This window comes from Prenolepis imparis, unplaced genomic scaffold (genome assembly GCF_030444845.1).
Source record: "Prenolepis imparis isolate NDT839.2.m4 unplaced genomic scaffold, iyPreImpa1.0 SCAF_6, whole genome shotgun sequence".
NCBI lineage: Eukaryota > Metazoa > Arthropoda > Insecta > Hymenoptera > Formicidae > Prenolepis > Prenolepis imparis.
This window is the reverse complement of record NW_028141164.1, coordinates 10787595-10812378: the sequence shown is the minus strand read 5'-3', so window position 1 is coordinate 10812378 and position 24784 is coordinate 10787595. Positions and strand designations below refer to the sequence as shown.

The 24784-nt window shown below is 37.4% G+C and overlaps 1 long non-coding RNA gene across 1 annotated transcript in view; it reads right to left on the bottom strand.

Moving 5' to 3' along the window:
* Positions 1 to 920: 920 nt before the first annotated feature.
* LOC145937981 (uncharacterized) overlaps positions 921 to 24784 on the bottom strand; it is a 422282-nt gene continuing 398418 nt past the window's right edge. Inside the window, exon 4 of the long non-coding RNA XR_014425656.1 lies at positions 921 to 1123. This is a non-coding gene — a long non-coding RNA (uncharacterized LOC145937981). The remainder of the gene's footprint in view (positions 1124 to 24784) is intronic.

The following is a 24784-nucleotide window of genomic DNA, read 5'->3' as shown; positions in this document are numbered from 1 at the left end:
TCCTGATATAAATTTTAAATTGATTTGCACATAATAATAAAATTATCAAAAATATTTAAAAACAATATATCTTCGAATAGATGATAAAGATATAAAATTATAAGATTAAGAATAAAATTATAAGACTTTAGAATATTGGAGTTATATGGAGAATTATATTGAAATTATACTTAATATTTCTTCAATATTTTTATATTCATGTATGAATAATTTCTATCTTTAATGTGATTATTTTTTTCTATAAATATTAAAGAGAATAGAAAAAAGACTACTATTTGGAATATCGCTAAAAAATTAAAACGGTGATAAAATATTGATCGCTGAGAAAAGGAAGTTGCTATAAATTTCTCTAGAAAACAATAGAAAAATCTTTTCGTCGGAGAAGACTACAAATAATTAATTCCATTATTGTCATTCAACAGTATTACATAATAAATCTTCCCTTACCTCTTATCTTAATTAATTAATTAGTATTATTTAATAAATCTTACCTTAATTTCACACGTTTCCTTTTCTTTCATTTCCTTTCTAATTGATTTTTTGGGTCTTTTAATCGCGAGTTAATAAAACCAAATTTTTATCATTTTTATTATTTAAAAAAAGAAATACAAAATTTAAACTTTGATATTCCAAATAGTCCAAAAATATTCGATCGTTATATTTTTTCAAATGTGCGAACTAATCCATTATCGGTCATATTTAAAAAAATTGGCTTTAAAAATCGATGAACCAAGGGAGGGCTATACATATATATATATACGATCGAGTCGCGGATCGTTGGCCATCGATAACGGAGATCGCGGACACAATCGACGCGTTCGCTCTCGCGGGGCTCGTTGGAAGATAGCCGCGGGCTAACCGGTGAACCCGACCTAATTGAATTTCGCATACGAGCGCCGCGACGATTCGTCATTCCGGCGTCCAATTTGGACGTGCGTCTCGCGCCACTCTCTTTCGACCGTTCGCTTCGCGTCAGCTATCGCGTCTTTCATCTTCGTCCCGTCGACTGTCAGGACACGAAGCGTCCATCAAATCGACGGGGTAGCAGCATTTCGAAATTTCATCAAAGCGACATATTCACGTGTGCTTCCCAAAGCGCTGTTGTACAGTTAATTGGACTTACCTGAAACAAGCAAAAACGAAATACATTATTAGTATGATAACATTTGCCATGCAGAAGGAGGAGGATGGGTTATCAATGGTGTTTTGGAAAGTGAAAGGAGAGGAATCAACGCGGTAAGGATTATTATAGCCGTCAAACGGAAGAAGGTTCTTCGCGGAATAACGCTAAGAATATTGCCGCGGAAATTACAACGTCCGCGGGGTAAATTCATTTTTAGTGGGGAATAATCCTACTAGAGAGAGGCATATAAGCGTTGTGTATATAAATTAGTAGCGAATTTTCGCGTTCCACCCTCGAAGAAATGCTGGGAGGCAACGCTATTGATTTTATGCTAAATTACTCCTAATAATAATATACAAACACCTGGGCATTCTGCATAAACTGTAATCGAGGTAAGGGCAAGAAACGCGGCGGAGAAAGCCTGTTGTTTCTCTTCCTACCGGCTATAAGGAAATAAGGGAAGGACAGGCTTCCTCTACTACTAGAGGCAGCTGTTCAGGTTCTCACATAGATTAACCCAGGTAGTTTCTGTTCTCCTTCGTCTAGGAGACAGACCTTCGGGCTGCCAGGAAGTCGCTCGCAAACTCGATGGCAAATTGTCGAGACTCCTTGTCTATCTCTCTCTCTCTCTCCCATCCTCTCTCTTTGTCTCTCCGTCTTACTGCTTTACTTGTCTCTTCGTTTCGTAACATTTATCCTTCGTAGCGGCTTCCTTTCCCTCTTCCGTTCTCTCTTATCCGCAACGAGTCGTCTCCATCCATCGAGAGCTCGTAAATCACAGACTGGCGATCCGCTTGGACCAAATTATCCGGGAAATTCCGAGCGCATAGGGGCGTACACTGACATGGCGCGTAGTTATACGGTATCTGCGACTCGCTTTGCGATCGAGATAATCCTTGTCGATATACACGCCCGACGCCTGATCGCCTTAGGATTCGACGCTTTCTACTCGCGAACGAAGGAAGCCGTAATTAGGTCGACGAAGAGACAAGCTGTATTGCATACGTCTTATTCAGAACACGACACTGATGATCGATGCTTGAGAATCTTCAATCTATGTATATTTTCGTGGAGAATGAATATCAAATTCGAAAGCAAATTTCTACGCGATTCTTATAAAATAGCTAATTATAATATATTTATTGTACGAAGAATCTGAAATAACTTAGTTATAAAAATCAATATAAATATATGTGTGTATGTATGTGTATGTACTGATTTAATTAGAATAATTTTATAGAGATTAGCATACTATATTTCAGCAGCAAAAATGGTGCTTTAAGAAATTGACGTAATCATAGAGGGAACGATTAACGCTTTAATAATCGTGAAATATATTCATAAAAATGAATATTACACTCTTTTAAAGTATTGTCATACTAATTGTACGGAGACAATTAAATGTAAATGACTAAAGAGATTTTAACGTAATATAAGTTAATTCTTTCTCATCCTTTATCTTCTGGAAATTTTTTTTAACCAAGCCTATAGTTATTCAATTCCTTTAATTCATTCCATTATTTAAAAATTTGACCTAAATTTTTTAATTAAACGTTGTGTATATTATTTTTTTTCGATTACTGCTCATACGTGATTGTTTTTCCTGGTTATTGCGCCCATCTCTTCAGTTAACGTTCTTGATGCTCTGTGAAATTTCAGCCCGTTTTCTCTGATCTACCTTTTAATAAATGATTGCGAACCTCTTTGCTCGAGCAACAAACTTCGCCCAGTGAGGAAAGGCGGGCTTGTAACTTCGTAACTTTTGCGACAGGTATCGAGCAAACTTGCTACGTACATTAATATATACTGTTTATCCCTAATCTTTAACTACTTTCCAGTTTCAAGTCCCGAGAGAAGTGCAAGTTGAGATATTCTTGGCCTGGCTTGTTCTTTTTAATCAGTGTTGGTCGCTGAGTAAATTCCGTATCGTTCATAAGTATTTCCAGAAACTATTAAACGAAAGTAAAGCACAAAAAAATAAATATAACTTGATTTTTTATTCGTTAGGGTTTGTTCAGATCAGACTTTTCTTAACGTGAAAAGACAAAGAATTCTCTTATTATATTATCTTTAACACATTTTTTTCACCGTTATAATATATGTGTGGGATCAGTGGTATTATTAATGTCATAAATTTATTCTTTGTTATTTCTTTGCGCTACGCAAAGATGCTGAACAGACATTATCTCAAATAGCTTTTAATATTCTCCCAGCTCTTGAGCGATGTGGGAGTAAAGCCGGCAGCGCAAAATTTGCTTTCAACAAGGAAGGATTCGCTGCATCTAGAGAGTCGCGCAAAAACGCTTTTACAGTTATTTTTAATCCATCCGGTGTGCGTATAGAAAATTCATGAAAGCGCGAGAACGCGATCCCATACTATTTCTTGCTTGAGAAAGCACGCAAAGCGCGATAGCTCGGCTAGCCTACGTTTTCGCGTTTACATGGTAGGATTATTGTTTACACAAAGAAAGCCGAGCATCATTCCATGAGTCGGAAGTCGGCATACGAGCCGGCAGGTAAGCAAAAATGTTACGTAAGCAAACATGATACGACGAGCAGGAATACTCTATTCGCGCGTATCTCTCAAACGAAGTGCTAAAAGTTCTTCTGAAGCCATCAGCTGTTCCTTATCAGAATTGATCCTCCCTTTTATCTACTCATCAAAGGAAAATAATTATATTTCACGCATATAAATCTGCATATTCATAGAGCGCTTTTATTAGCTTTTATTAAAAAAGAAATAGCAAAAGAATTTATTAATTATTACTCAGACTAGATCTCATTGTTTCTTCAATAATTTTGTTCATAATTGTTTTTGTTGATAATTTTGATGTAATTGTGGTTTTAACAAGAGGATGATATATTTTAATCAAAGATGGAAAAGAAATAATATTGTACTATATTTCTTTCGCCGCGAGAGACATCGCATTCAAATTATAATTATTAACTCAAACGTAATAACACCCAATAATGTGTGATGTATACGATAATTCACAATAAAACCGATAATAAGGAGCAAGCGAGAATGGCAATTAAAAGTAATGATTGCAACAGATTGCTCTTCTAAAGTCGGCGTTAGCGAAGCCGGACGCTCAAGTCCGGTTTATAAATACTGGCAATTTGGAGATCCTTGATGGTGGACATTCTTTTTTGAGGGCAGGGGGAAGGGACGAAGAGAAGATATGCGCTTGAGTGAAACCACGTTGAGAGGAGTCGTGGAACCTGCTGTTGCGAAGGGACAACGAGTTAATTCGACGACTTACAGGAGGAGACGGTTGTTCTTTCGCGCAATCAGAGGATCCGAGGATTTCTCTCTCTCTCTCTCTCTCTCTTTCACCAAAGTTATTTGTATTAATTAGAGAACCCAAAATTAGTCGACGTTGGATGATCGTTAGGATGCTTATCGACGCCCACTGGAGAATGAAGGCTGTACCCAAAAGGCATAAATGACGGTGGGCAAGAGAAATATTCTCTATAAAGACCCCGCTCTATCATTCGAACGGTCGGTGATTACATCTTTTCCTTCAACAATCATGAAAATCGAACTGCGTCTCGCTATATCACGTTCTCTATCTATTATCTGTCTTTCAATATATATCATGCAAAATTATAATTATGTAGAATGATTGTATTAGCCGAAAAGAAGAGTGAAATAACGAATATATATACTCGAAAATGGCTGATCAAAATAAAAACAATTTAGAAAATAAAAGAGTAAACGCAACGCAAGAGATTACTTTTACATATTATCCCCCCGACTTTACTCAAATAGATTGCTTTCGCGTGCATATGCATACGCAGTGCGCGAAACGAATAAACGAAATATTTTCTCCCGTGTATCTGTTGCAAGTGGCAGATAGTGCTATGATAATATTTTACGCGAGCTGAGAGATCCGAAATACGACATGCCAGGTGCTGCTGCGATCTATGTAAATTTGAAGTCATTATGCAACGTAAAATACCAGTGTCTGCATTCCACATTTTATATCGATTATATTATCACGTAATAGTTTTATTATAAATGATATATGATATTAAAATATTATGTTGTAATTTAAAAAAAAATATTTAACGTTAAAATTAATTTAGATTCCATTTTCATAAAAAGAGATAATTAATGACACTTGCATATTTCTCTCGCACATTTTAAAATTACTTTACGAAATTTGATAATATATATCCGTCACACAGCTGTTATATATAGTTCCTCCTTCGTAATCTCTAAGTTGAGATACGCTTCCGTCGAAGACAGGCTCAACTCACGCAAGATTGAACCGATCGATAAAGTTTCGTGCATTTCGTTGCCGCAATTTCAGACAACAAGACAGTTGCACGCTGACGCTGATGAGCCATATGACTTTCATTCACGATGCCTCCTTTACATTATAGGGGAACGTCGAGTCAGACTTGCGCATGTACATTTCGGTCGATATACACATATACACGGATCCATGTACATATACACAATATACATGCAAGTCGGTACACAGAAATCCATAATACTCCGGGAAGGATACGCGGCGGTCTTCTACGTGATCCAGGGAGCGAAGCGACGGATTATTTCCCTTAGGGCGTCGAAATCGGAAGCACTTTCGTACCGAATGACAGGCAGGTGCACGCGAGGGAAGGATCGAGAACCGTTCGACGGGATGACCGAAATAGGGAGGGTTCGATTTGCAAGAGTGGCGCACATCGCTCCCCTCGTCTCGACATAAGATTTCCAAATACAGACATTTCCATCGCGTTGTGAAGCCTTTCGCCGAAAGCTCGTATATTCAATTCCGAGTCGGCAGAATGCTGCAAGAGGTAGCTTCTCCATCCTTAGCGAACGCGAGTAAGTGGAAACGGAAAAGTGCAATATAAGCACACGTATTTACACAGAATAAAAACCAAGCGAACGAATTTAAAGAAAAAGTTATTTGTTTTTGAACAGAAATGTTCGATACACCGGAGGTTGTCGTGTTATGTGGATTTCGGAGGAGAACAAGAGTAAGGAAAATCTCCCGCGTGGGGAGATACAAAAAGCGAGATATCGAGTAAGATGGATACGACGGAAGGTGGATGGTGAGATCGGAGCGACTAGGATGAGATCAGATCAGATCGGTCGCGAACGGCATTGACGGCGGCGATGGTAAACTCGTGGGCTGTGGTAAGCGCAGAATCGTGTCGCGGATAAAGTGGTACCCGTCACTGTCTGTCAGCAGCCCTTGTCGCAGTTTCTCTCTTCTTCATCCCCCTGGCGCGATCCGACTCGGCCGTCACCTCTCTCCGATTCTCTCTCGCGCGCCCTTCCTGCCTGCAGGCGCAATATAGGCGATCGCTATAATTCACGGACGTGCGTAGGTGAGTGCGTGTCGCGCGTAGGTGCGACAATCGCGAGCATCGCCGATGAATCAATCGCGTCATCGGTCTCTTTCCTCCCTTCATTTTTCTCTTTTTTTTTATTGATGTATTCAATGCATGAACAATGATGTAGTACAAAATTTTTAGCTACACATTTTCAGTGATCAAGTGATGAAGATAAATTCGTCTCGATAAATAATAAATATACAAAGTAATTTATGTGTATTTTAATTGAGAGCTCTGGAAAATTGCTTGCAAATATAAACTGAGACGATAAAAAATTTTTGATTTTTGATTATTATTTTGATTTAATCGTAGATGCAGAAAGAAATAACTTCTCTGACTAAAATAATTTTATTATAAAAAAACCTGAAAGCTATTAGATGTAGAAATAAAAAATTGACTATAGAGAATAGCAAACTGACGACGAACAGATGTATCAAAGTGGAAGAGAAAGCGAAAGAACGAGAAAATCGACTTGCTATTTCACGCCTTTGGTGGAATATGATACGAGTCGCCTGATGATGGGTAGATACGAGTAACGCGTTTCTCGTATATATACGTAAGGGCGAGTAGATGTGGTTTGCGCATCGCATCGTATATGCAAGTTCGCATGCACGCACGTACGAAGTTAGGCGTCTACATGTGCGTATACACACCGGATAGTACAATCGTGTGTACCGAGCGTGTACACCAGCCGAGAAAGCCCCGAGGGCCCGTCGGAGGTGAGAACAGTACGTTACCCTCGCTCACGTATACCTCTCCACCTTCTCCTCTTCCTCCCTCTCCTTTTACCTTCACCACTCTTTTCCTTTCATCCAATGTTCTCCATATCCGTCCCTTGTTCCCGGTGCCCTTCAAGAGTTCATATGTTCGCCACCTTTTCTACCTCTATCTCTCTTTCTCTCGTTTTCGTTATATTCACCCATCTTTACTCCAGGTAACTATGGCAATTCTCTTTTCGAAAATGCTCGAATACTTTGACATGTGTAATCATAAATACGCAAAAATTTTGCATAAAGATAGTATAATATTGTAATATGTATCATGTATGTGTGATGAGGTCGCACGAATAAAAATTGTAAAAATATTAGTTCCATCAATTTAGCTCAAATAAAAATATATCCTTAATTCGATCGACTTTCTCATTAGACAAGAAAATTTATTTCAGACCCTTATTTATCAGTTTAGCATGTTCGATATATAACTGGCTCGTCTGGCATCGGTAATGACATCAACATGTGGCGCACCTGCATCAAACGGAAATGCAGCTCGTATTTCACACCATTTAATTTGACATTAATTGGATGGCTTGTGATTAACGAATTATTGCTATATATAATATAATACCATTACGTCTGTCAAAAGTGAACGTTACAACTATTATCCATGTTGGTCCCGTAACAATGGGCGCGGAATGTACAAGTTTAACATTAATTATGCGTGATTCAATGAACTGTCGATGATTATGATGAACCGGAAATGCGTATCATGAATATATAATATGGGAAGTTAATGGGAAGCTAATGTACACGTAAAATATATAACAATATTTGCGCTTCGTGTATTGTTTGCTCTCAAAAAATGTCCGTCTTCAAAATATTGACCTATGTTTGCTCGTCGCGGACGGGTTAATAAAAGGGAGTTTCAAACATGACGACGGTTCTTGTAGGAAAAGCGACGGTACCCCTGCGACGTAGGAGCCGTCATAGTGGATGATGCGAAGTCAACAATGGCGTCCGGCCGTCGGTGATGAGAGGAGAGAAGAGAGATGGTCCATTAGCTCGGCTGTCACTCAACGACCAGACTGGCTAGTACGTATTATGTACACACCCACCCGGATGCGTATCTCTATGGTACGCATGACATAAAAGTTATGCCAGCGTTGAAGAAAAATGTACCGGTAGTTACTATCTGCCTGGTTGTACGTATGTACAGAAAAAAAGTTTGCCGTTACCATAATCGACGATACAATGCTATCTGTCTTGTTCCTCTATCCGATAATCGATTATCGATATGTTTGTTCAAACAAGAATATTTATCTTACTTTGCTACACTTTGTATACATGTATAAAATATATGAAAGTTAATATAGTTGCCGAAAAGATTTTATGATAATATATAGAAATTACTTAATTTTATTTGATTGCAGATTATGTGTTATAATATAATTCTATTATGCTAATACGTGATAACGGTAATTAAATTAACAATGCATTCGTTCAGAGAGATTACCGATTTTGTAATTACTTCAATAATTAAATCATAATTAAAATTAAACCTGTATAAAAATGTATTATAAAATATATTAGTAGCTAAGCAAATAATTACGAAGATTATTTTGTTTGTCTCGTTATTGTTATTGATATAAAATGATAGTAAAATAAAGTATTTGTTTGTAAGAAGAATTCTTAGAATATATAATAAGGAATATATCAAATGTCAGAGAGATTCCGCACTTCTACAGAAATCAAATTCAGATATTACAGATTAATTAATATTTGCAAACAAGATAATGTAGCACAGCTAAATAGCTAAATGCAAGTACTTTAAATGCAATGTGTAATCAGACGCAAAACGGTAAATTAATGTACTAATAACAAATATGTTCGATCGCAAAGTAGATTGTTTGAGATTAGTCCGTACATCTCTATGAAGAATAAGGAGCTGCGAAAAGAGGAAAGAAGTCGTTGATTTAAAAAGTTTGCAGAGCTCTCACGCTTTCAGTCCCGGAAGATTCGCCGATGATGTTTTTCCATCTAGGAAAACCAGAAAAGAAAATAGGAAAATTGAGAGATGCGGAGGATATTCTTTAAAATCCGTAGAAGAGAAGCAGGTAAGTCGAACACTGGTAAAAGTTGAATACATTCACACATTGCAATGTGCAATCTGATCTCAAATTCTTACACACATGCATTCAGAAAGCTACATTATATAATTCAAGCGCAATATAGATTGTATATATACTTCATTGACACTAATGATGTTGCAAGTATTAATATTCTCTATCGACCTAATAATTAAAATGCAATACAATACACAACTCTCAATGTGAGTCTGAATATTAATTATTAATATCGTCGATTTTGTGAATTGATAAAAAGCGAATTGAAAATTTCGTTACGTAATATACGGAATTATTTCAACTCCAATAATTTTTAATTAGTGCCCGCTGTTAAATATATATAGCTTATGTAACATATATAATTATGTAAAGATTGCACCGAAGTTTAAAGCAATAAAAACGCAAAGATATTAAATTCGAATATTTTTTTATGAAATATATAAATAGGTGAATGTAATTATTATTCGAAATAATAATGATAACAAAGTTATAATTAATGAAAAGCGTGTCTTATTGTCACTGAAATGCGGCAAGAAAAACGCTTTTCTTGTCGCATTTTATGAATAATATTTGTCCTTTTATCGAATAAAATAGGAGCATACTCAAATGTTTATATGTTTATATTATTTATATAATATTGTAGAACAAATAAAATTTTGATTCCAAATTTTTGTAAATTGGAGATATATCGTGTGGTTGTTGCTATATTAATATCATGTATTCTGCAACCAATATCAAAATTGACAATTCATATCTCTCGAATTTTTCTCTTTTTAAATGTACATACAGTTTCTTCATCCGTAAGCGAGATTTGTAAATAAAACGCTTTGGATTAAAAAATTGACACATGTTATCAATAAAAATTTCACACTAACTTGTTTTTTTAATGTCAAAAATGTAAGAATAAATATTTTTCTGAAATCTAATTAAATATTATTCTAATTTGACATATATGGTGAGTGACAATGCCATATTTCACATCATCAATTGAAAAAAAAAAACGAACGATTGCAAAATTATCCAACGATTTTTAAAATTTATGCGGAATCGCAAAAAACGTGTCGAATTCCTAGAACGTGGCTGAAACATGGATTTCACGATGGTCGCCGGTCGCGCATACTAAAGGGCGATCTTATTGAACAAGCGGGCAAGTAACCGGCGAAGAAAGGAATTAATGCAATTCCAATTAGCTGGGTCGGTTAGTACCGCACTCGGTCCCCGTTGGTTTTGCGCTCCTTTAGAAAGACAAGCCGCCGCCAGTCATGGAAACCAGTCAGCAGCACGTACAAGGAGATAAGTCTCGATGGAACCGACCGAGTAAGTGAAACCAACCGAATAGGCATGAATGTATAGAAAGAAAGAGAAGGAAAGAGACAGAGGGAGGGAGGAAATAAAAAGGGAAAGGTTCGCAATCTCTGTTCAGACGGATAGGAAGGAAAACGAGCGATAGAGAATAAGCGAAAGACGGACATCAGCGAGTTTGCGTGAATCTAAAAAACAGCGATGATCTTATACAGACAGGACGAAGAAATGAGAAAAGCATGGAAACAGTTGGGAGGAAGAGATGGTGGCAGGCGGAAATTGAGAGCGTGAGCGTAAAAGGAGGATATAAGAGATAACCATTTCAAGCGAGAGGAGCGTGAGAATACAAGAAAAGGCGGATCCTGTGAGTTGTTGAAATACCTGATCCCTGGGACTGTTGTCAAGGGACTTCGTCGCTAGATTTCGACTCAATAGAATAAATCACGTCAAAGTGTAGAAATGAGCGCGGAAAAGAACGCGCAAAAAGTTTTATTTGCCTAGAAATTTTCGATTACGCGAAACAAGTAGAACGCTGACGTTGCGGTTGCCACTTCTCCTAGGGAAAATGTCGCTCGAATTTTCATGTTATGTAAATGCAAGCCGAATTTATGCGACAAGATTCGGTGGATTTGCAGATTGAGATCCGTCGTGCGTAGCATCATGGAACGTTCAGCTATCGACTGTGATTATTGGTACACCTGGTGTTTCGATTTAGCAATTGTAGAGGCTCAACTTGTGGACATGTGTTTGCACGTGTGTCCCGCAATTTATTCTTATTAAATAATTAGACTACGTATATATGAATACGAAAATCATAAAGACGCGAAAAAATATTAATAATATTTAATTTAATTTTAGGTAATTTTATTTTGATAATATAAAAAAAATCGATGTTTCTCTCATATATATATTTTATGTCGTTCCTCAAATTTTCAACTCTCGTTTCATTTTCTCGCGTCTCCCTTGCTTCTGACTATCGCGGCATGTACGTAATTTCGCGAGTTATTAATAATTAACTCGGAATTACATGCACCTGATCGTCGGATAATGCCTGGCAGTTCGCGATATATCCATCTAACACGCGACGTGCGATACATCAACTTTTAATCGTGATAATCCGCCCTTCGCAATTGGCTCGCATGTAATATATGCTCACACATACATGTATATACACATATTTCTTTTCTTTCCCTTCAGGGAAGAATCCCCTCGATAGCATAATTACTGCAATAACGTGCCTTTTATTTATCGTCTCCGTCCCTTTCCTCTGTGATTTTAACCCATTCTCTCAACAACTGTTGGATATAAATTATTATATTAATACTTTATTATAATAAGTACTCTTATTAAGCGCATCCACTTTATTTTTACGCGTGAAATATCGAACTATATACCAGACTTTTGAACCGCTTTATTACAAACGAAAGGAAAATCACTACAAACAACTACAAACGATTCTAAAGAAAACTGCGCAAGCGGATTTGCGATATCTCAATGTCGAGTGCGAGTCATTTAAAAAATTTTTTTTATTTATTAATTGATAAAACTACAAACGAAATTATTGTTACTACAAACAACTACAAACAAAATGCTATCATTTTCAGTTTTAAAAAATTAATTTATAAAAAGTCGGGTGCTAGGTTCACATAGCTGAAATATCGCGGAAGAAAAAATGTTGAGGCTTATATTTTAACAAAAAATAAAATTTTCGCACGTGATATTATTTTACGATCAATTTTATATAAGATTTGTGCGCAACAAGACACCATTGTCTCCGCTGGTACAAGGAGAGGAGAAACTTCCTCGGAGAATGTAAAGAAAAGAAACATTAACGCCGTCGCGAAGAAGAAGAACTTCTCACAGATAACGAGCGCGATTCCGCGGACTTTTCATCCGCGTTGGTTGGACAGAATTCGAGTGCTTGATGTATCAGAACGAAGATATTTCTTCGCGCGTAAGATGGATCACGTCGTTACGCGACGGGGCGGCTAGGTCGCCGCGAACTTCGCGAGTACAAAAGTGCATACTTTTAGAATGCGCGTCGCGATGAGGCGGGATCTAACGAGTCCTCGGGTAATCCGGTTAGGTAGCGACGAGATTTGATTAAGTTTTAACTTCGGTTCACGCGGGAGAGGCGCGGGTGAACGCGGACATTGGAACGAATTAAGTGAGTTTTACTTAGGGAGAGAGAGAGAGAGAGAGAAAGAGAGAGGGAGAGGACGGTCCTTCGGAAAACAAACGTGCTCTCGGGGACCTTTTGCCTTACTACTTGCTTGCCCCTTTCTTTTTCGCGCCCGACGTCATCTCTTCTTTGTGCTTCCTCCGCTGCATCCCTATTTTCTTTCTTTCTTTTTTTTTGTCGGTTGCCGACGAGAAAATCTCTTTGCAACCATTTTATAGCCGCGGAGGATAAATAAAAATAAGTTTAAAGTTCGGTGTAAGAGATGTTCCGTGGAAGTCCACGCCTGCCTCCCCCTGCCCAGGAGAATCGTATTTCAACGAAGAAATCTTGGCAATCCGAGTATGCCAGTGGTCCACGGATTTCGAAAAGAGAGAAAGAGAGAGAAAGATATATATGTTTGTGGATGTAAGAGAATACGAAAAGAGCGTTACGCACGTGACTCGCATGATGAACGTTTCCGGATATCACGGTGTTATATTTCCGTTATAAATCGCCAAAAAAATCCGCATTATATTTATTGCCTCTAATATATTTTTACGTCATTGAAAATTAGTAATTCATTTTTCTGCCTATTTTATTTTATAATCGTATCGTTGCGCAAAATGATACTTTGTACGCGCACCCCCTAGATTAAATTCATCAATTTTTTTCTCGAAAACGCATAATCTCAGAAGTGGTATGTATTAAAGGCACGATCAGCTGATGGACGTTCCTCGGTAAGAATGTAATCTGTGCACGTCGATTTCGAAGAATGGAGAAAAGCGCGAGATCTCGATGCAAATAACCGAAAGGGGGCGAAAGGGGGCCGGCGCGCGGCGTAATTGTGATATATGAAGTTAGAAGCAGATGCATGGAGACGGGGGTTTGATGGATGAGAGATCGAGGATTTCCACTCCGCGAAAGGCGAGAGAGTGAAATGAAATAACGCAGTGGGGAAGCTCGACGTAGATTACGGTCGATGCCTCTCTCTTCCTGCATTCCGCCGGCATTCGACAAGTTCTCGATTCATCTTTCATGCGTATGCTCGTGCTCGAGCTTCTCTCTATATCCGCGAATACGTGTTCAGGAAAAGGGAATGCTTGTCTCTTGCCTACATTTGCGATTTCGATGCATTTGTGTATCTACGAAAAAAAAGTCAATGTCGAGTACGCGAGTTATTTCAGATTATTTTAGTTAAATGTCCTTAAAATCTTATCGTATATACGTTTACAGAAATATAATAAATTGTATAATAAATAAAAATAATTAAAATTTAAAATAATATAAAGAATAATAATATCTAATATAAATAATATAAAAATAAATAATAATATAATATAATATAAAAATAATAAAAATTTATTAAATACCTATATCAAGGAAAAGAGATATTGAATGAGTTAAAACAATCTCACAATCAGTCATATTTATAATAATTTTAATCGACACAATAGAATCGATTTAAATATAAAAATCTTTAAATCGATTTAAATATATAATATATCATCAACGCAAAAAAATTTAACAACGACTTCTATATCGAGAGAGATATCGAAGATATATTTAAGGGAAAAAATCTGAGATATATCAGACAGATTTTCGTATCTTGCATACTAATAATTTCCGTTCTGCTAAATTGTCATTCGTTACACCGTTCAGGCAATATTCTCGAATACAACGCGTAAAATCATATCTTTTATCTTATTTTGCACCGCGAGGCCAATTTCGTCCCAATCAAATTATCGATAAAAAGTCTATAAGCCGCGCGATTACGATCGATCGTCCCGGAGCGTCATCTATTTCGGGGCGAAGCCGTGCGATGCCTATAAATTCCTATAAAACGTACGACAGGGAAATATATCGGGTCACGTATGCACAAAGTAACGCGGCGCTCTTCGCGTTATCGCGCTTCCTTATCGTGAGATACTACCGGAAACACCGCCGGTCGTTGCAGGTCATCGCGAAAGGACGACGGTCGGCCGAATATTGCGATTTCCTGGAGAAACACTAAGTCTCGCGGGTGTCGTCGCGCGAATGGACTCTGGTCCTCGATATATATATATATATATATATATATATATATATATTCGAAGGTCGCCGGAGAGGACGGCGACGTAACCGCAGAGCCGTTACACGAAGGGCGTCCCTGGAGCACCACTTGCATCAAATTGAAACTGGTCTTTGCATTGGATTAACTCTTTGCGCGGCCACCGCCCGCAACTTTACGTCCACTGATATCCCCACGAACCTCCGTTCCTGATATATCCCCCCGTGGAGAAGTCGCGCTCTTTGTCGTCCTCTCCTCGGAGAGCCGACCCCGTCTTCCGGAGAGCCCAGCGATGACCGAATGGATAAACGGGAACGCGGTTACGTTGACGAGACTTTTATGGAAAAGTGCATACGGCGGAGGAATTAACGTCGAGTACTTTCACTTTTATTTTGCGCCGAGAGGGAAGGATACTTTTCTAATCCTGTCTCACGGTGCACTGACTTTTTTTAACTCTAACTAAAAATTTCCAGAGAAATGAGAGAAACATCTCTGGGAAATATATACGGAAGCTAATCTTTTGACACTTATGAAATTGTGTGCATAAGAGAGATATTATATTATCTTTAATTATAATTATAAGCAGCTGTATAATTTTTCAAGATATTTACTTGAGCAAAATATGCTGAGAAAGATAATTAAAACAATATTTAGAGTAATAAAATATTCTTGTATAATTAGACAAAAAACTCGAACACATTTTCATTGATTTTTTGTATCATTAAATATTTGTTTCAAAATATAAATTATATAAAATTATACACATATTAGTAGTAGTATTTTGCATATATTTCTACAATGCGTTTCTAATCTTTATATCCAAGACAATCTAGCATAAGTTTGACTGAAATTTTACTAGTTATTTGTAGGTTATTGTAGCATTAGTCGCCCTTCATTTCTCGCCAAAACTGCACAAATTCCATCCTAAGGGATGTGGACCTTGAAAATGCCCGAAGAGACCGAGACTTGTGGAATCTGGACGGCGGTTGGCCCCAAAACGTTTATCTAATGTCCCTCCCTCTGGTTTGTCGATCCTGAGAGTGTGAAATTCCCCAGCGGTAATTCCCCGGTAGAACCCCGGATCTCTCCGAGTTGTAAATTAAACCCCTTCCCGATCGTGTATCTGACCGTTTATCGTACTCCCTTCGATGGTCTTATTTAAAGATCCCGCTAAGGAAATTAAGTCGTAAGAACAAAGGGCGAAAAAGACGGGCGTATCTTCATAACTTGTGCGAATTTCACGCTTATCGCGAGCAACTTTAACAACTAATAGGATGCTCGAGATAACGGAATCTTAATTTCCGGGTAGTAATTTCTCGGGATAATAGCTTGCGCAGTTTCTCTACAAACCGTTTCGAACACACGCCGTTGCAGCGTCTTAAAAAAAAATTAGAAAAAAAAAATAAAAGATTATAAAAGAGCCATTTCTTCTTATCACCGCAGCGACATAGGTACAGATGTAAGGTGCGACATCGTGATGCGATTTTTGAAATTTTCGCCATCACGTTCGCGTAATACTCGGCATGCCATTAGTGTGTACAATGGAACGGAACCGAACGCGACGACATGCGGAACGTATGCATGGCCTAGGTATCATTTGGCTTGCACCGTTGGAAGCATGTGTCTTCATTAGGCGTCGGGTAGGGGCGGCGCAGCTCCACTGAATCACATCGGGAAACCAACCGCCGTGGCCCGAATTAAGCGCTAAATGCAACCCCTATCTCCTATCGCTCTCTCTCTCTGCTTGCCACCCACTCCCTCGCTACATCTCCCTTGTATCTTCTATCGTAGTCCCACGTTCCCCTATATCTACTTTAAACTCCCCGTCTTCGTCGCCTTGCTGGCCGAACTCGAACGTTGGGTGTTTTGCATACGGCCGCCATGAATGCATTTCGAGACGTTTGAATTCAAAGTATGTAATATCTCGAGCCAAATCTCGGATGTCCTCCCGGTTTTTGGGCGATAAATTATCTGACTGTGTTCGCGAATTGTAATTTATCGCGTTAAATCATAGAACGGAGTCTCATTTTTCTCATTAATTAGAAATTTTTTGTTAATTATTATTCTGTTTATCGCGCGAATAGTATCCGCAGATATGCATTATGCAGATCTAAGTCCGAAATATAAAACAACTGTTTTAACGTTGTCTAGATGTGTGAAAGTGGCTCTCAAAAGCTGATACCTTATCGATCTGCTCTGCAGCGAAAGAGATGGCGAACGTTCAGCAAAGTGCACTTTAAGGAAACTCATCCGGGATAAACTGAATCATCTGGATACTTGATCCCGCCGAAACCGCAGAAGGTGCATTATGTGCCGGTTGCACCTTTGCCAGAGGGATACCGAGGGGAACCCTTTCCGAAGAAAAAGGCTACCTTTCTCCCCGAGTAGCACGTGATACGCGCTTTGAAACGCGGCCAAAATTTCATCCTATCCTTCTCGCTCGGTTACGCTCTCTCCCCAACTGGAACAGCTTCTTCTCTTTACGCTCCGCTCGTTTACCGCCAAATCGTCGTTACGTCGCTTCGCGCAGTTACCGTTTTTTTCCTCTCCGACAAATAAATTATTTGACAAATAATTGCTCGTACAGTGTACTTTATGTTCTGGCAGTAAATTTTACTACAAGGAAACGATTTGCGGGGCGTTTCACTCGTTCGTTCGCTCGCCCCGTAGCGCTTTTTATAAATTCCATTAAGGCATCCCCTACCGCCGATTATCCTTGGAGGAAGCCGCCGCGGATTTTACGATCGACGAGAAAACTTTTACGTCTGCAGGAGCGAACGATGCGTGTGCGTTAGCAACGAAATGTCCGGCAGGAATATCCGAGGATTATATATTGACTCATTTTGATGGCTCGTAACGTGAATTCAAAGAATCAATTGGGGGGGTCATTGTGTAGTGGCCAGAGACGAGAATACAATCATCCTTCATGTTGAGGGAATGCGAATTGACTCATTGATAAACGTACATCATCGTTATCCCTGCCAATTGGCGCTATTTTCGATGTGGACGTTTTAATGACTCACCCTGTTATACTGTCTGACAATGTCACAATACTAACAATAGGTCACAAAATGCAGTTAATGTGCATCAATATTATTTATAATTTAAGATTAAAAGATCACGTCAGGATCACGATGCGAAATGGAGCAATTAATCAATGTTTAATTATATCTGCTTATGTATTCTATGAAATCGCAATAATAAAAAAATGTTCAATCATATAAATAATGTATATCTTTAAATGTATTTTTAAACTATAAATTCCGTAAATTATAAATTCATGAAAATATACATTAAATGATTTGTATTAAATAGAATGATTTTCAAAATGATTCATATGCGTATATTATATATCAGAAATATCATGTTCGCGTTAATATAAGAAAATATTTTATTATTCATTAAAATTAAGAACTCAATAATTTAAACTTTTTATTAAGATAAAAAAGAAAATAAATATTTATTTTTTTAACTTTATTCATAAATCCAAATAAATAATTATAATAATTATTTGAATAATGCATCGAGAACATTTCACTTATTTAACAATTTTAACTTGAGATAATCCTTGCGAGAATGCAATAATAAAATTTAGATTTGTTCTCACTAACAATAAGTTCACGGTGTTTTAACACATTTTAAAATGTGCTAATTTTAACTGAAAAAACAAACAAAACAAAGAACAGAATACAAAGTTTCTAGAAAATGCAAAACACAATTTAATACACACATGCCCCGCAATTTAAAATTGATTATATTAAAATTAAAATATTAAATTAAATTATATTAAAATTGACTAATTTAAAATTGATTATAATTAATAATTTGAAAATTATACGTTTTATAAATACAATTACGTAATAAATTCCAAGAAAGTATACATACATCATCGATGTATACTCATACAATAATTTTATATATTTTATCAATATAATTCGTCTCATATTCTTTTCCCTTTCTACAACGACCCTTCGTGGCGAGCCAATTAATACTACTAATTGTAAGTGCAAAAACGTGAAAAAGCTCCGAATTTAATCAGTTTCGCATTCATTAATGTGCCAACATGTTACGAGCGAATATCCGAGTACAGTCTACGGACGATCGTGGCAAACAATTCCTTTCGGGCGTGGCCCACGTCGGCGGCTTTTCCCATTCAAGGAAACTGCCGATAACCGTTAAAGCTTGCTCGAGCAAAGGGGGAAGGTTCTCTCGCGATGTTCTCTCCGCTAGGAAAAAGAATAGGAAACGCAAGACGATGAGGGCGTGGAAAGGATGGATCGCGCACACCGTGGGCGAGGAATAGATTTAATTCCAAAGTGGATTTACTCTTTTTATTTTTTTCGTCGATGGGCGGGAAAGGAAAACGACAACGATAAGCCTTTGACTTGAATTTTTCGCCGTCTCTTTCGCAATCGGGAGAGGGAATATTCTGCCATCGGGGAAACTACCGGCGAATAAACATCCTACCCAGCCGCTGATTCCGCGAGGCGACGAAGCGGAAACGCTCGTACTCTACCGTAAGTTGCTCGTTCGTCCTTCAGTTTCCACCTTCGTTTTCATCAAGCCTCATCCCTCCGTCTCGCCCTGATACTCTATATAGACCGAGGGGATACGTCTGCCTTTCGGAGAACCGCGTTTCGTGGATGAAAGTTTCGCGAGACGCGATCGCTCCTGGGGAATCTCTCACCGACGCTCGAATAATTTCGCGATTCAAGCGGAAACAACGTGATTGGTGTTCTCCGTTCATCGTCTGGCTAGCGTACATTGAACTTCTATCATTAGTCAGCGGTGCTACGAATACGTTGAATAAAACGGAAAGAACTGATGAGTGAGAAAAATGACAAGAATTGGGTGGAACAAAATGACAAGCAGAAATTCAAATTGTTGAAGCAAAGTAATTAAAAGTCTTATATGTTGAAAAAATATATAATTTTTTTTTTAATTTCTATGATAAGTATTATTTTTCTCTCTATTTGTGTATATGATCAAAATAATCTAAATATTCGTCTAAAATTGTATATATTGTATTTTTAAACAAAATGTTATAATCGTACATACAACAAAACGAATTTTATATAACTATATAATTATATAATATAATTATATAGTATATGACAAAGAAGTTCAGTTCTCGTTATACGTACGACATAAGAACAATTCTCTTTACTTATCTCTTTGTTTCTTCTCATATTTTTTAACTTTTGCTTCTCTCATATCTTTTAAAGTGTTAATAATTCCTTCATTTCTAGAAACTTTTGTTTTGTATTTTATACAATATACTATATAATTATATTATATAATTATATAGTATATTGTATAAAATACAAAACAAAAGTTTCTAGAAATGAAGGAATTATTAACACTTTAAAAGATATGAGAGAAGCAAAAGTTAAAAAATTCCTTCATTTCTAGAAACTTTTGTTTTGTATTTTATACAATATACTATATAATTATATAATACAAAACAAAAGTTTCTAGAAATGAAGGAATTATTAACACTTTAAAAGATATGAGAGAAGCAAAAGTTAAAAAATATGAGAAGAAACAAAGAGATAAGTAAAGAGAATTGTTCTTATGTCGTACGTATAACGAGAACTGAACTTCTTTGTCCAGCTACGCTTTTACTTTTATTTTTCAATTTCAATTCCTGCTTTGTTCACGTTTACTCCTTATTCTTGAGATGGCTATTGCTCGAAGGCTCGTGTATTCTTGTTTCGCTATAAACAGACGCCACGACTTTTATCACTTTCTATCATTCACTTTCATCTCTATCAACTTCGTTGTTTAAATATCTATTCATCAAGATTTTTTTTTATATATTTAATTTAATTATAATGATATATTTTGTCTCTACACATATAATATCTTCTATCTTCCCCTTCAAAATTTTCGAAGTGTGTATAATATTTATTTCGCACTAGATTTTTCTATTAACACAATTCTATTAATTTTGTCAATATTTCGCTATAATTAGGAAACTCTTATAATTTGCATGCAAAATCTACGTTCGGATGTAATAATTCTTATGCACATGCATGTATGAATTTATGAAATACATCAAAAGAAACGAACAAAGCGGGGAAGGAGGTTTGAATTCGGGTGCTCGCAAGCTCTCAAATTTAGACACGGGGTGAGAATGAGAGAGAATATGGGGGAGGGAAGGCGAGATAGGCGGGAATGCGCGAAGGGTGGTTGGGGCCAATTAAGTGGGCAGCAAGCCGCTATCTCTCGTGGCCAGCCATGAGACTACCACGCACCTCATTATAACCTACAGGCCACGTTATAATCCTAGCCGCGTTACAGTATCATTCGCAGATCTCTCCTCTCTCAGCCTCCCTAACTCTCTCTATCTCTCTCTCTATTGCGCCCGGCCGTTCCCGGTCCGCGCCAGAATAGCTGTTTCGGATCCTATATGGAAGATCCGAAATCGGGGCCGCTAATACGGAACTACATTCCATTAACATCGGGTAATGGTGTTCCTACGCTCGAGGAGCTTCGACAGAACGTAGAGCAGGTAGAGCACACGAGCCATTCCCCCTTCCTCTCCTTATTTCTCTATAAAATCGAAAGTACCGAATCGAAACGCGATTAAGATAGATATTTCGCGATTACAGGCTGCAATTCAAACTATTCGAAAATTCCTTGCAAAGGTAAACTCGACCTTTTCACAGCTTGAATATAATATTATATAATAAATATAAAAAAAAATTGTTTTTCTGTCAAATTATTTTGTTCAATGTATTTGTTTTTAATTTCATCTATATTTATAAAAATTTCCTAAAATTTGTGGAAGTTTCATTCGAACAATATATTGTAATACCGTGGAAAAAAAAAAATCAAAAAGCGATATAGCTTGTTGAGTGAACATAAAATGTTTCGCGACGTATAGAATAGCGAGTAAATCGCTTTCTTTCATTCTTTCTTTTTCAACGTATCGATGGTGCGCGTATTTCCTCTTTGTGTAAGACTTTAATTAAAAATATTAATAATGGCGTCTGCAGGTGGGCAAAAGGCATGCCGGTAACTAAGGGACAACAAACGAGTTTCAGCCCAGGTTACAATAGCCCTCGCACGGAACGTATAAACCTATTTCAAATATTGAAGCGCTTTTTTTATCGCACACGCAGAAGCAATCATAAAAAAGGCTTTGGTTCTCGTTCGTTGTGATAAAGCGATTCAGCGTCGGTGAGTAGCTTCATTGTTCTTCGAAAATATGAAATCATCGCGAGGTATAAAAGTGAATTCATTCAGGTGAAATTACGCGTAGAAGCGCTCAGTTATTGAACCCATAAAGGAAGTTTAAGTTTTGCGAACAGTGTGTTCTGGCGTACAAAATAAATTTCACTTCTAAAATCAATTCGTACATCAATAATAAACTTTAAATAATTTTCTCGACTTGATTCGCCGCACGAATAAATGACGGAATATTAAATATCGCAAATAATTTGTTAAACGATTAAGAAATTTTTTATATCAGATATCTATAAATATTAAATATATTTTTTTAAATATATATTGAGACAATTTTATCGAGAGAATAGAAAGGAGAAAAATATCAGAAAAATATCAGAGATAAAAGCTTCGAGAATAAAACTTCATTAATTGAATAGAAATTGATTTTAAATTTCTCCAAGTGCTAAATTCAGGACGGCGCATACATTATTAATAACATCACATCCTCGGATCTATATTGGAATACAGGCGAGGTGCAAACAGGAATCCGGTTGAATGTGACCCGACACAGGCGTGTCATATGCATCGTGCCTCGTGGAAGTGGTGGGCGAAATGCCCCGCACGTACATTCCTTCGAGGATTCTCGAGGATCTAAGAACTGAAGGGACTCAAATCTCTTGATCCCTTTGAAATTGGGACGCGCTCTGTTATCAAGCGAGAGACTCGGGATCTCGCGTACCGAACCGAACGAAAGACTCGGCTCAATACTCGGTCACGGTTTTCTTGATGATTCAAGCAAAGGTATCACGCAGGGCTTAGAGTATATTCGTGCCACTATCTCGCCTCCTGGTGTTTGCTATGTAAACGCGTCAAGGGAAAATATAAAATAAAAAAAAACGCAAAAAGGTAAGACATTAATATGCAATCTGTGCTCTGTACTTGTAAAAGAATAGTATACTTCCACCGTCTATAGAATATTTGGCAATAATCGTATATGATCAACAGAGAGAGAGAGAGAGAGAGAGAGAGAGAGAGAGAGAGAGAGAGAGAGAGAGGAGCGTACTATTTATTAATTAATTTTCTATTTTTGTTATATTCTTTGTTAAAGTTAGTTCACTGAAATAGATGGCATAGATGTACAATGTCGAAGGTATGAATAAATTGCCAGATATATATGTGCTATTTATGAGACAATGGGAATTAATAGAACGGTTAATTCCACTAGATATAAAAACCGATTTCGTATCGCGTTAGAAAATGAATCCGAATAAACGCACGAACAAAATCGATGATTCCGCGGCCATAGTAACCTACATATCGATGACTATCGAATATCGATCGCACACTCTCGCGATAATAGAGGATTGAAACGAGTTTGCTAATAGGCTAATCGTCCGCCTGCGAAAGGTAGGTAGGTCGAGTGGAAGGTTCGTAATTCTTGCTTCGTGTATGTTAATTCGCGGTGCGCACAATCATTTATTTCGTCCTCATTTCTTTAAAATCGTAAGCTGCTGCTGGATAAAATTATTCTTTATATTTTGACATTATTTAAGCGTTGAAAAAAAAATTTCTTCCACTGATCCATTCTTCCATTAAATGTAATTAGCATTCTCTAGTCTTTGATATATAAGTAATTGATATCAGAGATGCATCGCTTTAATTCCAACTGACGCGACTAATTGTAAGTATATATATGTATATATATCTTTAGGTAGTAATACAATTGATGTATGCACGAATGCTCGCATCGCTCGTTCGATCAGCGAAAGCAAGAGGGTAGATGACAAAGGAAAGGAGAAAGGGGGAACTGAAATTCAATGATTAGCTAAATGACGCAGGCTAGGCAATCGCATTGTAGTAACGAGCGTTCCAGTAGCCAATTTCTCCCTCTACCTGTCTTTTTCTACCGCTCTGGCAAAGCTCTGGCTCTTTACCGAGCCTGGAGGGCACGTTGCACGCTATCTGCTTGATTTGAGAGCACCTAGATTCTGTTTGCAGCGTGCGCGATTTCCGTTCCGGGGCTACATCCCTTCCATCCCTACACGCACACAGATACGAGTCTACGCACGTGCGCGCATCTAAATAACTATACGGATAGTCGGATCCGTTCACGATGATATCCATCTGTGTATGTGTGTGTGTTGGAAATATAGTACATGTGCAATATACCTGAATGTAAAACGAAATCACGGAATACTCGAGCTATCCTTTCGCGATTTCTTTACTTTTGCGCAGCTACGACAACAACGATAACGATGCGCAACGCATCGACAATTTGTCGTGGCAAATACGTGCACTGCATACAAGCACACAAGAGTTGATGCAATATCTACCTCTACGTTCACTTCAGTTTTAATTCCTAGTCAAGTTGCGTTTGCTCCGTTTATTGATACGCGCCACTGCCTAAATTCTCATCAACAGAGATGAGAGAGTGAATTTCAGATCGATGCTCTTTCTTCAGTGGTTTTCTCATCTTGCTTATCGCTTTAGGAAATACGAATATATAATATTTCGACCGATAAGAGATTGCAAATAAATTTCTAACGCTTTTGAAATAATCTAATAAATATTTATCTTGCATGAAAAATATTTTATACAATTTATAAATACGTGTAGCTTCCTCTGAATTACATTTATACAATAAAAATAATTAAATAATAACAACAATAACAGGATTTTTCGATTCAATATTCGTTGTTTGATACAAAGATCAGTATGTATGCAGTCTCTTAAAGGTGAAAAAAAGTAGCGGTGGCACTAGTTTAAGAAAAGGCTAATCCAGTACCTTGT